Here is a 12,541-nt window from a genome sequence, read left to right as displayed (position 1 = left end):
AAGTTGGATATTTTCATTAGTTCAAACCAATCTGCATAGTTCTCAGATCTTCCATTTAATGGGACACAGCCATTTGTTAAAGTAAAACCCTACATCCCTCTTCCTTTTAAGGAATATTTCCAACCTATCTATTTGACCAAGCACCTGAATTAATCTACATGCATGGCTGTATGTCAAATTTTGTTTAATAATACTATGAATGCATTGGGATATTTTACTATAATGGAGCTATATAAATGCAACTCATAAAGATATTTGGTAGAGTCCATTCTCATTGAAAAGGCACCACAGAGAGCTACAGAGTAAAAGCTACTGTCCAGTGTTATGTATAAGTCTCACTTAGCAAGTTACAATATCATGTCTGGAACAACCAATTGACTTCAGCCAGATGAGGGAGACTAATATTTGGCTGATGCTTGTATCCAATGGCTATCCAGTAGATACTGTGTCTGCAAGTTAGTATGGGGAGGATTGTGATACCTTTCACTATTCATACCCTGTGTCCACTCAATGTTGAGTTACTGATAAGGAGGAGACTCATTAAGATGAGCAATGCACCTTGGTAAGTACCCAAGTTAACAGTTAGCATCTTTTGGACAGGGGAACGAGAAGAGAAATTCGGCAAAATGAAACTGAGATGTCTTTATATTTGCTGTGCCTCAATTTCAGACAGCAACTGGCTGCATAACTGTAACTCTGATAGAACAAATAGAAGCTAAGAGTACAAAATTAACCAGCCTTTAAGCATGATTACAGACAAGAACAGAGGCCCCTAGAGTAACACACATGCAGAATAGACTGCCAGCAATAACAGTTAATGCTGTGCCAATTAACCCTGGGTAAACAGGATAAATATCTGATTAAGAATGATACCAGAGGGGATTAGATGAAGGACCCATTACAGAAATTCAAAGGTCTCATTTGATACAGTTGTCCATGCTGTCATGGTGGTGATTGGACAGATGCATAACAATGGTGATCCAGAGTTGAAGGAACAAATTTACACATTCATTTCAGCATGCCACATCCACAGAATCTGCCAAAGTAACAAATTACTTTTGAAGTGTATTTAGCACTATTGGGGCAAATTGGCTGCAAGGTTTGGCAAACAGCAGTGAGATCATTGGCCAATTTACCTGCTTTTGGAAGTGCTCATTGAGGTGGAGGTTGGACGGGACAAGGATAATATGGAATGCAAGTCTGGATTAGTGTTCTGAGGTTCTGCTGAATGAACTTGGAAAGTGGGAGAAATTTCAGTCCTGTCATCTTTTGAGAAACAGGACCAAATTGCATAATTTTGCTTTTATTGCTAGGGATCTGAAATAAAAAGCCCTGGGAAAAACTCAGCAGGTCTGAAAGTCTCCACAGATGCTGCCAGACCTGCTGATTTTATTTTCCAACACTTTGGGACATCCTGAAGATCTTGTGAAATAAAAACCGAACCAAACAAACAACAGATTACTTTAAGTTATTACATTGCAATTTGGCTGCTGCATTGCCTTAGTAAGGTTGCTCAGACAGCATTTTTGAGCAGATAAACATTGGCTAGAACACCCTGAGAACTCTTCAAATAGTGCAATGGGATCTCTTCATCCACTTAAACATCTCTGGCAATGCAAGATTCCAATGACATCAGCTTAGATTGTGCCTCAAGTGGAACTTGAACATTCCAGGACCCAAACCTGCACCTGAACTATGTTGCTCTTGCAATGCTATCTTCAAATGCTAATGGCCTAATTGGCCAGGTGGTGTGTTTGGTGCCCAAGTAGAGGCACTGATTACCTCCAGGAGGTGGGATCTGCCTGTTTACCACCAACAGCAAAGACGGGCAGTAGCCATGTTGGGGACTGTCACTGCCTTGCTGAGGAAAGCAGGCAACACTTGAAGGGATGTTGTGAAGATGGTGCTGAATGGCCATGGTCACCAAGCCAAGGTACAGCGCTGGACCTGGCATTAGTTTGCTCCTCAAATTTCATCTCCACAACAGCAAACAAATTTTTTCCTCATGGTGACTCTGACAGCTGTGCACTAACGTACACCAGACAGTTCAGGATCTGTGAAATCAGATTTCAAAATTGCCTGAAAGGAGCTGTTATTTGGCAGAGTAGGTTTCCCCATTCCCTCCCCTTCCACCACCACCCCCCACCCCACCTCCCCCACCAACTAGCACTTTATAAAAAAAAAAGTCAAAACTGTCCTGAAGGCTCTGGGACTCTGCAATTACTTCCAGGGCCAAGATTTCCAAATTGGACCCACGCCAGGTCCTGATCCCACATACATCTCTCTTGCAACTCAGGATCCCACCCTGTCCTGTTAATGACCAGGAAAACCTATGTACCAACATGCCACTGTCATTGATATTTTTAAAATCACCATCACACACCTGAACTATGCCAAAATGTTCACCATGTCGATAGCTGTGACACCATCTTTGCACCCAAATCCAGCTGATTGTCCAAACTAGCCCCTCGTATGTTTATAGTAAGTATTGGGACATTGCAAAGAAGCATTTGTGTCTCGAGGAAGATGTGTAGGCCTTGCAGCCCTTGCCTTTCTGCTCTTTAACTAGATCTGGCTGATCTGCATCTTACTCCACCTACTCCTCTTAATAACCTTACCATATAAAAAAAAAATTCATTTTAAATTTCAGTTGACCCACACTGGTTTTCTCAGGGACCAAGTTCTTGATTTCCACTACCTTTTGGACGACTAAGTGTTTCCTGATATCACCCCAACAGCCTGGCTCCTTCAAAGCTGATATAACACTCTTTTTGAAAGACTAGGCAGATTTATTCTTGCCCCACTGAAGCACAAGGAAACATTTTGGGTGTGTTTGGCCTCCCTAGACACTCTGAATAGTGTAGGATGGTTGGTGGTAGGTACTGCTATTTGTAAGACTTGTGCTCCAGAACTAGCTGTACCTGTAGTCCCCATCCCCATGAATAATAAAAGTATGTTTATGCCCTTTTAGATGTGAATATGGTTGATCTTAGATGCACATATAAGATTCAAGAGGGGCAGAAAGTTGAAAGGTTTTCAAGATGAAGTTTTGTCCAGGTTATAAAAGGATGGGCAAAACTGGCATTTATGGTCCATCCCTAGTTATCCTTGAAGGTGGTGGTAATATCTGTAATAATATTAGATCAATTTAAACAAATTTGCACCCATTCCCATACTCCTGACTAATCACCACAGCAGCAATGCTGCCTCCCACACTGGCCCTGCTCCTGAACATCCAGCAAACTTACTGATGCACCAGCTCAGTTCATCTATAAAAAGAGAGCCTCATTATGTGGCACATTTCACAACCTCAGGACATCCCAAAGCACTTTGCAGCCAATGAAATGCATTTAAAATGTGATCATTGTTGTAACCAAGGAAACGTAGCAACCCATTTACATTAGTTCACTATAGATACATTTTTTTCAGTAAATTGTTGGCGATGAGAAGCAACTGTTTAGAGAACTATTTCAGACACTAAGCAGAAAAGATTCTTGTGCAGAAAATGAACCGGTGCTAACAATTATCAGCTCATTTGGAACAGAAATAGAGCACTCGGTCAAATATACCCTGACCACGTACAATGTTCTCTCTCCTCCCAACAAGTTGCATCAGTAGTGACTTCAGAAGCATGATCCCAACTGCACAACACACAATTACAGCCTCTCTGAGTGAGGTGGGCCTTGAGTGTCAAATTGTGAGCGTTTTCATAATGAAACTGGATGAATGGGAACAGAGCCAACCCAAACCCATCTGAAGGCCTTTGCAATCAAGAGTGTAAGAGAGAGAGAATATTTTCATCCTATAAGTGTGAGCTGAACTCGAGCTGAAGAGTTAGTCCCTGCCAAATATAATGTTTATGAAACATTTTCTTGTCTTCCAATGAAGTAAGAGAAAAGGATTTAAGAGGATGATAGAGGTGGAAATGGATGCTTTCATTAATACTTGAACTTGGTTGCTCTGTGGGCAAGTTCTGTCAGTTCTCTGCTGGGCAGAACACATTATCTTGGTGTAGGTGAGAACATACAGCGTGCTTACAGCATACTTGGTCGCCTGTGAGGAGAAGCATATGCAGCGGCTCAGGAGAAGACCCCAGCATTTATCTCATTCCAATTAAACAACCACCACCACCACCAACTACGTTTATTTCCTTTTAAAATTGGAAAATAGCCAAAGGCACTCATTGGAAAGTTGAGCAGCAAACACTGATCCTTTGCAAAGGAGTTAGGTAGCCAAAAGCTTGATCCAAGAGACACATTGGAGGCTGGGAAGAACCCCAAGTCAAAAGGTCAAGGTGGCTGAAGGTATCGTCATTAAAGGTTGGGTGGAGGGAAGGGACACACAGTCCAATTCCAAGGAGGCCAGAGAAGGCTGCGGAGGTAGAATGGGTTGGAACCATGGAGGAATTTGTAGACTATGATAAGAATTTTAAATGTGGCTCACTGTCCTCATTGATCCAGTGTAAAGGGTAGCCAGCAAGTGGGGCTGTCAGACAGGATGTAGACTGAGTTTTTGAAGTTTGATGGTAGGCGTGGTGAATAGGGGATAAGTTTTTTTTTTATAGTAATAAGATCAGGCAAGGGTAGAGGCAATTAATGTTGCAGATATGAGGATAAGCTGGTGTAAGGGATAGGAGTTCAACTCTTTTGTCAGACAAAAGACAAACTGCATGCAGGTCTAGTTCAGCTGATGGAGCAAATGGGGTTGATGACAAGGTTGTGGAGTTCTTGGCAGGGAATTGAACATGGTTGGGTCTTCCTGATAGTCAATAGTAGGAAGTTCTGGTTCATCCAGTCCCCAATGTCAGACAATGGCCTGACTATGTGGGGATGGTTGTGGTGGTGGACAAGTCATCACCACTTGTGTGTGGAAGCTGACTCAGTGTCTACAAATGATAACACCAAGAGGCAGCATATAAATGAGGAAAAGGCCAAGGATGAATCCTTGGGGAATTTTGTTCAGGAGCTGCACTGGGACAAGCTGGAATGGAATCACACAAGGGTATTTCCCTGAGGTGGATTGTGGAGGAGAATGGTGACTTAACGCACTGCAGAGGAGGCAAAAAGAGATAGTGTCTCAATTTCAATAAGAGGATATCATTGGCGACTTTGACTTGAGCAGGGCAGGGACCAGCTTGAATGGGTTAAATTGTGCAGCTCAGAATGCAGCTCGAAACAAGAATATCTGAGGTTACATTAACAAATGAGGTTAGAATTGAGTAATTGTTTGGGGGGGGTTGCAGATGGGTCAAGGGTGGGGTTTCTGAGGTGTGGGTTGGCGATGGCAGTGCAGTTAGGAAGGCATAGTGACATGAAAAAAAAAAGCCTCAGGAAGGTAAACACATTAATGGAAAGAAAAAGGAATCAAATAATACTCTCAGGAACAACAGAAATCAATTTTTAAAAAGGGACTTGATGAGGGAAGAACAAAAATTAATGAAAGGGGGGGAAAAAAATCCTTACCTGGCCAATCACAAGATCTGTGAAAAGATGGTCTTGGTGTTGGCTGATCTGGTACAGATTGGCGGGGGGGGGGGAAATCGCCTTACAGAAAGCAACAGGATTCTCTCCTGTAGCCAATGATGTATAGATAGGATGAGCATGTGTTGGACACGGCCTCTGAAATGCAAGATCTTGGCTTTAGATGATCGATCAGACTTTCACTTAATTTAAGCATAAAGGTATACTTCAATAGGTCAACAGTGAGTGATGTACTCACTTCTCACTCACTAATGGATCCAGTGATTCAATTGACAAACATGATGCTAAATAGTCACTGACTAATGTGACTGTACTCGTCAATAAATTACAACCTCAAATAGCTCCAATTTTAAGAAATGAAAAGTCTCCATTTTGTATTTTTTCTGAAGACCAACCTAATACTGGTCAGCAAGTCATTGGAATAGAAAATTGAAATGGACGTGGACCAAATCAAACATTCAAAAAAATCTACATTTGTATAGCATCTCACATCCTTAGGGCATTCTCAAATGCTTGAGCCGATTTATTACTTTTAAAGTGCACCCAGTTATAGATAAATGGGAAAGACAATTGGTACACAGCAGGATCCCACAACAGTAATGAGGTGAAAAATCAATTAATTTGTCTTAGTCGTGTGAATATTCTTTTGGAAAAATGTCCAAGGATCTTTCATACTCACTAAATGAGGCCTTGATTTAACATATCACCTGAAAGTATCTCAGACAATGCAGCACTCCCTCGGGACTGTGTTGGAAGTGTCCAGTCTCGGATGGGGCTTGTATCCAGAACTTCTAACCCAGGCTGAGATTGAGCCAAGATGAACTTTTTTTTAAAACAAATGGTCTTAACATTCATGTAACCTCAAGTTGTGACAAATTCTTAAGTGTAAAACAAACAAAGAACAAAGAAAAGTACAGCACAGGAACAGGCCCTTCGGCCCTCCAAGCCTGTGCTGATCATATTGCCGGTCAAACTAAAACATTTTGCACTTCCGGGGTCAGTATCCCTCTATTCCCATCCTATTCATGTATTTGTCAAGCTGCCTCTTAAATACCACTATCGTATCTGCTTCCACCACCTCCTCTGGCAGCAAATTCCATACACTCACTACCCTCTGTGTAAAAAATAAAACTTGCCCCGCACATCTCCTCTATAGTTTTCTCCTCTCACCTTAAATCCAAGTCACCTAGTAATTGACTCTTCCACCCTGGGAAAAAGCTTCTGACTATCTACTCTGTCCATGCCACTCGTAATTTTGTAAACTTCTATCGTCGCCCCTCAATCTCCGTCGCTCTAGTGAGAACAATCCGAGTTTCTCCAACCTCTCCTCATAGCTAATAGCCTCCAGACCAGGCAGCATCCTGGTAAAGCTCCTCTGCACCCTCTCCAACAAGACGACGAGCAGAATCGACCATTTAGTTTGTTTTTCCAAAATTAGAAGTAAATTTCTTAAACTCCAAGCCAAATGAGAATAAAGCTAAAAATTATCCATAAAATTAACCAATTTCAAACACCACAATTAGTCATAGACGTCAAAGGGACATTTGACAGGCTGGTGGAATAGATGGTCACATGGCAGATGTCACTTAATGCAGAGAAGTGCGAGGTGATACATTTCAGTCGTAAGGCTGAGCATAGACAATATAAATAAAGGGTACAATTCTAAAAGTGATGCAGAAACAGACACCTAGGACTATATGTACACAAATTGAAGGTGGCATAAAGTGGTTGAAAGGCATGTGGAGATGCTGGGCTTTATAAATAGGGGCATAGAGTACAAAAGCAAGGAAGTTATGCTGAGCCTTTATAAAACACTGCTTCGGATTCAACTGGAGTATTGTGTACAGTTCTAGGATGTGAAAGCTTTAAAGAAGATGCAGAAAAGATTCACATGAATGATTCCAGAGATAATGAACTTTAAGTTTTTAACTCATTTGAGATATGAGCATTGCTGACTAGGCCCGCATTTACTGCCCATTCCTAATTATCCTCGAAGAAGTGGTGGTGAGCTGCCTTCTTGAACTGCAGTAGTTCATGTGATTATGTGGAGAAGCTGGGGTGATTGTTGTTAGAGAAGAGAAGGTTGAGAGGTGATTTTATAGAGGGGGTCTGGAGACAGATAAAGAAAATTATTCCCCTTCTGAGGACAAGAGCCAAGGGACACCGATGAAAGATGAATGGCAACGTGAGGGAACTTTTTTTACACAGTGAGTGGTTAGGATCTGGAATGCTCTGGGTGGAGGCAGATTCAATCGAATCTTTCAAAAGGGAATAAGCAGCTGCTGAAAGAATTTTCAGTGCTGGGGGTAAAAGGGCAGTGGAGTGGACTAGCTGTGTCACTCTTGCAGAGAGCTGGCACAGGCACAATGGACTGAATGGCTGCCTCTTGTACTGTAATTATTCTATGACGACCTTGGGTCAGGGACAGGTGTGCTACAGAGTCTGCTCTGCAATGTCCAATCTCAAAAACATGACTTCTGTAGTTCCCACATCAGCTATCCACATGGTCTTGTCAACAGAGATTTCTGACGTACAGGTGGGGGTGTTCTGGCAAAGTTTGGTTTGAGACGATCCAAAGTAAGGAGAGAAAGCAGTTAATAAATGAAGTACTCAGTTCTTTCTCTTAATAGTTATGCTAAAGGCACTATAGAAGGTTGCATTCAGTGAAGCATATGAGCAGAGTGTCAGTGGTAACTAGATTGGTATGTTCACGTGTGTGTGGTGGGGGCAAGTTTTTACCCTGACACTAATCTGGGCATAGGCAATTGATTCTGACACTAGATGCAACAAATTCAATATGTTCCCCCCCGCCCCCCAACCACCACCACCACCACCACCACCTCCAACTCGTTCTACTCCATGCAAAAACAGAAAAATTCTACAGACATTTGGGTTCCATTTTATTTACAAAAAAATAAGTTTGGTTAAAAAGCTGTGGAGAACAGATGGAAATACTGTATGCCAAGGTCAAATATCACCTGTATGTAGCTCCTACCCAGCCTTTTAAACTAGTTTTATTATTGTGGTTAACAAGCTAGTACAGTACTAAACCTTTACTGTCGGCCTTGGCCAGTAAATCTTAAGGTGATGGCTTCCAATCTCACACCACAAACTTGAGTATGTACCCTAGGCAGATACCCCTCCACAATACTGAGAGTGTGCTGCACTCTAGGACATTGTCTATCGGATGAAAAATTAAACATCTGCCTTCCTTGTGAGTTGGGCATAAGATTCTGTGGCGCTTTTCAAAAAGGTGGGTGGGGGAAGATGGGGATTTTCTCCCTGGTTTCCTAGCCAATATTTATACTTCAAGCTAAACCACCAGAATAGATTATCTGGCCATTATCTCAAATTATTTGTGTGAAGTGGCTGTTTGTTTCCTTAATACAAAAGTGGCTACACTTTGAAAGGTACTAGATAATTAATTCTCTGCCCCCCCCACCCCACCCCAGAGAAGGAACGTCTCTGATTCAACCCTCAGTATGTGCAGTGTTAGCCAATCCCAGCCTGAACACATGACAACAATGAGCAGCAATGGAGTCATTTTCACTAATAGAAACTTTCCCCTTTATTCTTGATAAACAAGGGGGTGAAAGGTTGTCAGGAGTAGGTGGGAGGTTAGAGTCAGATCAGCCATGATCTTATTGAATGGTGCAGCCTACTCCTAACTCATATATGTTTGCATGCTCTGGCAATGTGGGTTCAAATCCCACCACAGTAGCTGGTGGATTTAAATTTTAATAAATAAATAAATCTGGAATATAAACCAGTCTCAGTAATTGTAACCATGACAGCAATCAATTGTTGTAAAAACCCATCTGGTTCACTAATGTCCTTTTAGAGAAGGAAATCTGCCATCCTTACCTGGTCTGGCCTACATGTGACTCCAGACTCCTAAATGGCCTAGCAAGCCACTTAATTTGAGGACAATTAGGGAATGGGCAACAAATGCTGGTCTCACCAGTGACACCCACATCCATTGAAAGAATGAGAGAAATTCAATGGCATTACTGTTGTTGGTCTGGTGTGGTAACCCCCACTATCAACTATAAGAGCAGGTCAGAGGCTGGGAATTCTGAGGCAAGTAACTGATCACCTGAGTCCCTAAAGCTTGTCCACCATCTACAAGTCACATGGAGTGTGATGGAATATTCACCATTTGCCTAGCTGAGTGCGGCAAACAAGCAGCTTGACACCATCCAGGACAAAGCAACCTGTTTGATTAGCATCCCATTGGCGCCTTACAAATTTATTCCCTCCACCAGACCAGCAGTAGCAGTGTGTACCACCTACAAGATGCACTGCAGGAACTCACCAAGGCTTCTTTGACAGCTTCCAAACCTACAACCTCTACCATCTAAAAGGACAAGGGCAGCAGATACATGGGAACACCAGCATCTTGACTTGGAAATATATCACCATTCCTTTGCTGTCGTTGTGTCAAAATCCTGGAACTCTGGAGCACTCTGGGTGTACCTACACTACATGGTTCAACACCACCTTCAAGGGAAATTAGGCATGAGCATTTAATGATATTTCTCTCCCCTGCCCATGAAATTAAAAAAAAGTTGGTGTTGCTTTATTTTAACCACCTTTAATTGAACTGTCTGTTCATTTCTTGTACCAGTGTTGCCCTTTATAGAGCACTCAGTGTCACCTCTATTCGTTCATTGAGAGGCCTAATCGTGGCAGGAATGTGAAATTGTGCTTGGCGTGTAATTTCGAGTTTATAGATGAGTTAACAAATTTGACTCCCCATACAATGTGTGCCCTAAACATCTCGCACCTTTTAAATTTTACCAAAAAAATGCCGATTAAAAATGTTTTAAATTTCCGGTGCAGACTCTCTTGCCCATTGCAACCTCCTGTTGCTTCTGGTGAAAGGCGGGGGGGGCGCGGTGGAAGATGACAAAATGACGCATATATCGTTCTGCACTAAAACAGCGACAGGTTAACAAACAAAAAAAAATACATCCGTCCAAATCAGAAAAGTTACTAGTCTGTTATCTTGACTTGCATCGCTCAGTATAATACACGTCGCTGCCAGCAAGTAAAATAAGGAGAATGTTTCTTAAAAAATAACTTGTCGGTTTTGATATCAAGCGGTTAGGTGTGAGTAAAAGCGGTTTTGCACATGTTTACACAGTCAAGAAATGGCATGAACTAGTCGGCGGCTTCAGCAAAGTTGAACGTTTCCACCGTGCCTCCTCCCCCTCTTCCCTAACAAGGTCCTTTTTTTGTGTGAAAAGTGTCTACAAATTACCCTGAAAGGAATTGCCAAACTACCAACAGGCAATCACACCGTCTGCTGTACCAGTTTAAATAAAGTTCCCTTACCCCAGGCCCAAACTTTGTGCACTTCGTGGGTTTCTTCACCCCCGCCCCCCGGTTAATCTTCCCTTTTCCGGAGACTTTCAAGTGAGCGGCTGCTTGAACCGCTCAGCAGCCCGAAGAAGGCAGCGAGCGGCTGGGACTCCCTGAAGCTCATTAGTCCAGGTCTTTTTTTTTCATGTACATTGTTGGCTCCCTCAATGTCAGGAGCCCCTGGAAACGCAGCAAGATTGCTGAGTTCACTGTACTTGAGTTATTCCTGGGGCAGAGAATGGCCGACACACACATAACACACACATATATATATATATATATATGTGTGTTGTGTTGTGTTTAAAAAAAAAATCAAACTTGTTTTTAAAACTTGAACGAAGGCTACAATTGGTGTAAGTGTTTCTGGGCTCCACCCCCTTACCCCGCCCCCACCACTGGCTTGATTCAGTCAATACTGTTTTCCCGAGAGAATTTCTTGGCTAATATTTTCGAATTTGGTGCAAGAACCAATACAGATCACAAAGCCTTTGCCGCAGCCCCGGGAACTCTTTGTAAAGAAGGGGCTGCAGTAAAATCTACAATAGGAGGGAGAGTGGGAGGGCGGTTATTGACCCCCCCCCCCCCCCATCTTCTTTCACGTCCTGAAATGGACGATTTATTTTTGATCATTCCACCCCTGACGAAGCTGGAGTTGTTGATTTATTATTATCACAGAACAGGGAGAGGAGGCCCATTTGGCATCAAGTCTCCAAATGAACAACTCACCCGGTTCCTTCCGTTCTCCCGCCCTCAATCCCGCACACTGTCTTTTTAGATAACAGCTCCCTTTTTGATGCGGTAGGACCTTTATAGATGCGGTCAACCCACGGCTTAAGAGTGAGGGAAGAGCAGGGAGAGAGGGAAGGGGTGGCCGTCAGGCACTCATAAACAGAACGGGCAAGTAATGCCGGAGCCCCCTGAGCGCGCCCCACTCTCCACCCAGTGTTTAAATGCTGATAAGGGCCATGGTTCATAGCGGTGGTTTATTTCTATTTAATAATTATTATTTATTTCAGACCGTCAGCGACAGCAAACCCCGGGGCAATCCAAGGCTCGCTGGGCGGGAGGATTTCCCTTCCTCTCCTGTCTATTCGGTTGGGGCTGGGCCGGGGCGGGATTCCCCTCCATTGTTACAATCCGACTGTCCGCAAAGAGGGAATCCCCGCCCCGTCACGTGACGTCCCAGCCGGTGTGACGTCACGCACCGGGCCGCGCCCTCTAACAACAGCCACCCTCCCCCCCCCCCCCACCGAGAGGCGGGGCTGGGCCGGCGAAACCAATCAACGTGAGGAGAGGCTCGGGCACCGCCTCCAGGCGCAGCAGCAACCAATCACGAGAAGAGGCGGTGACCATCCGCGAACTGAACCAATAGGAACAGTGGGCGTGGCGCCATGGGCGTGATCTGGTGACGTCTTCTGGGCGGGGCCAGGCTAGGCTGCGTTTACGCCTGCAGAATGACCCGTCATGGGGAGAAGCCCCGCCCATCACTCGGGGCCGGGGAGGGAGCATGGGGGGGGGGGGGGTTATGAAGCAGGGGGAATGGAGGGGGCATGAAGGGGGGGGGGGAAGGAATGGGTCACCCTCTCCCTCCATCCCCCCTTTCCCTGCCTCTCCCTCTCCCTCCTTCCCCACTCCCCTCGCTCCACACTCCGCCCCCGGCGCCCACATTCTGCCGCCCCATTCCCTCCCTCCTTGCG

General features: G+C 44.0%; 1 protein-coding gene across 1 annotated transcript in view; it reads right to left on the bottom strand.

Moving 5' to 3' along the window:
- Positions 1–10,988, bottom strand: part of sin3aa (SIN3 transcription regulator family member Aa) — a 133,755-nt gene extending 122,767 nt beyond the window's left edge. Inside the window, exon 1 of the mRNA XM_041178345.1 lies at positions 10,818–10,988. The gene's annotated coding sequence lies outside the window, so the exon portion shown is untranslated. The remainder of the gene's footprint in view (positions 1–10,817) is intronic.
- Between the last annotated feature and the right edge of the window lie 1,553 nt (positions 10,989–12,541).

Source organism: Carcharodon carcharias, chromosome 32 (assembly GCF_017639515.1).
Source record: "Carcharodon carcharias isolate sCarCar2 chromosome 32, sCarCar2.pri, whole genome shotgun sequence".
Lineage (NCBI taxonomy): Eukaryota > Metazoa > Chordata > Chondrichthyes > Lamniformes > Lamnidae > Carcharodon > Carcharodon carcharias.
This window is presented reverse-complemented; position numbering and strand designations above follow the sequence as displayed.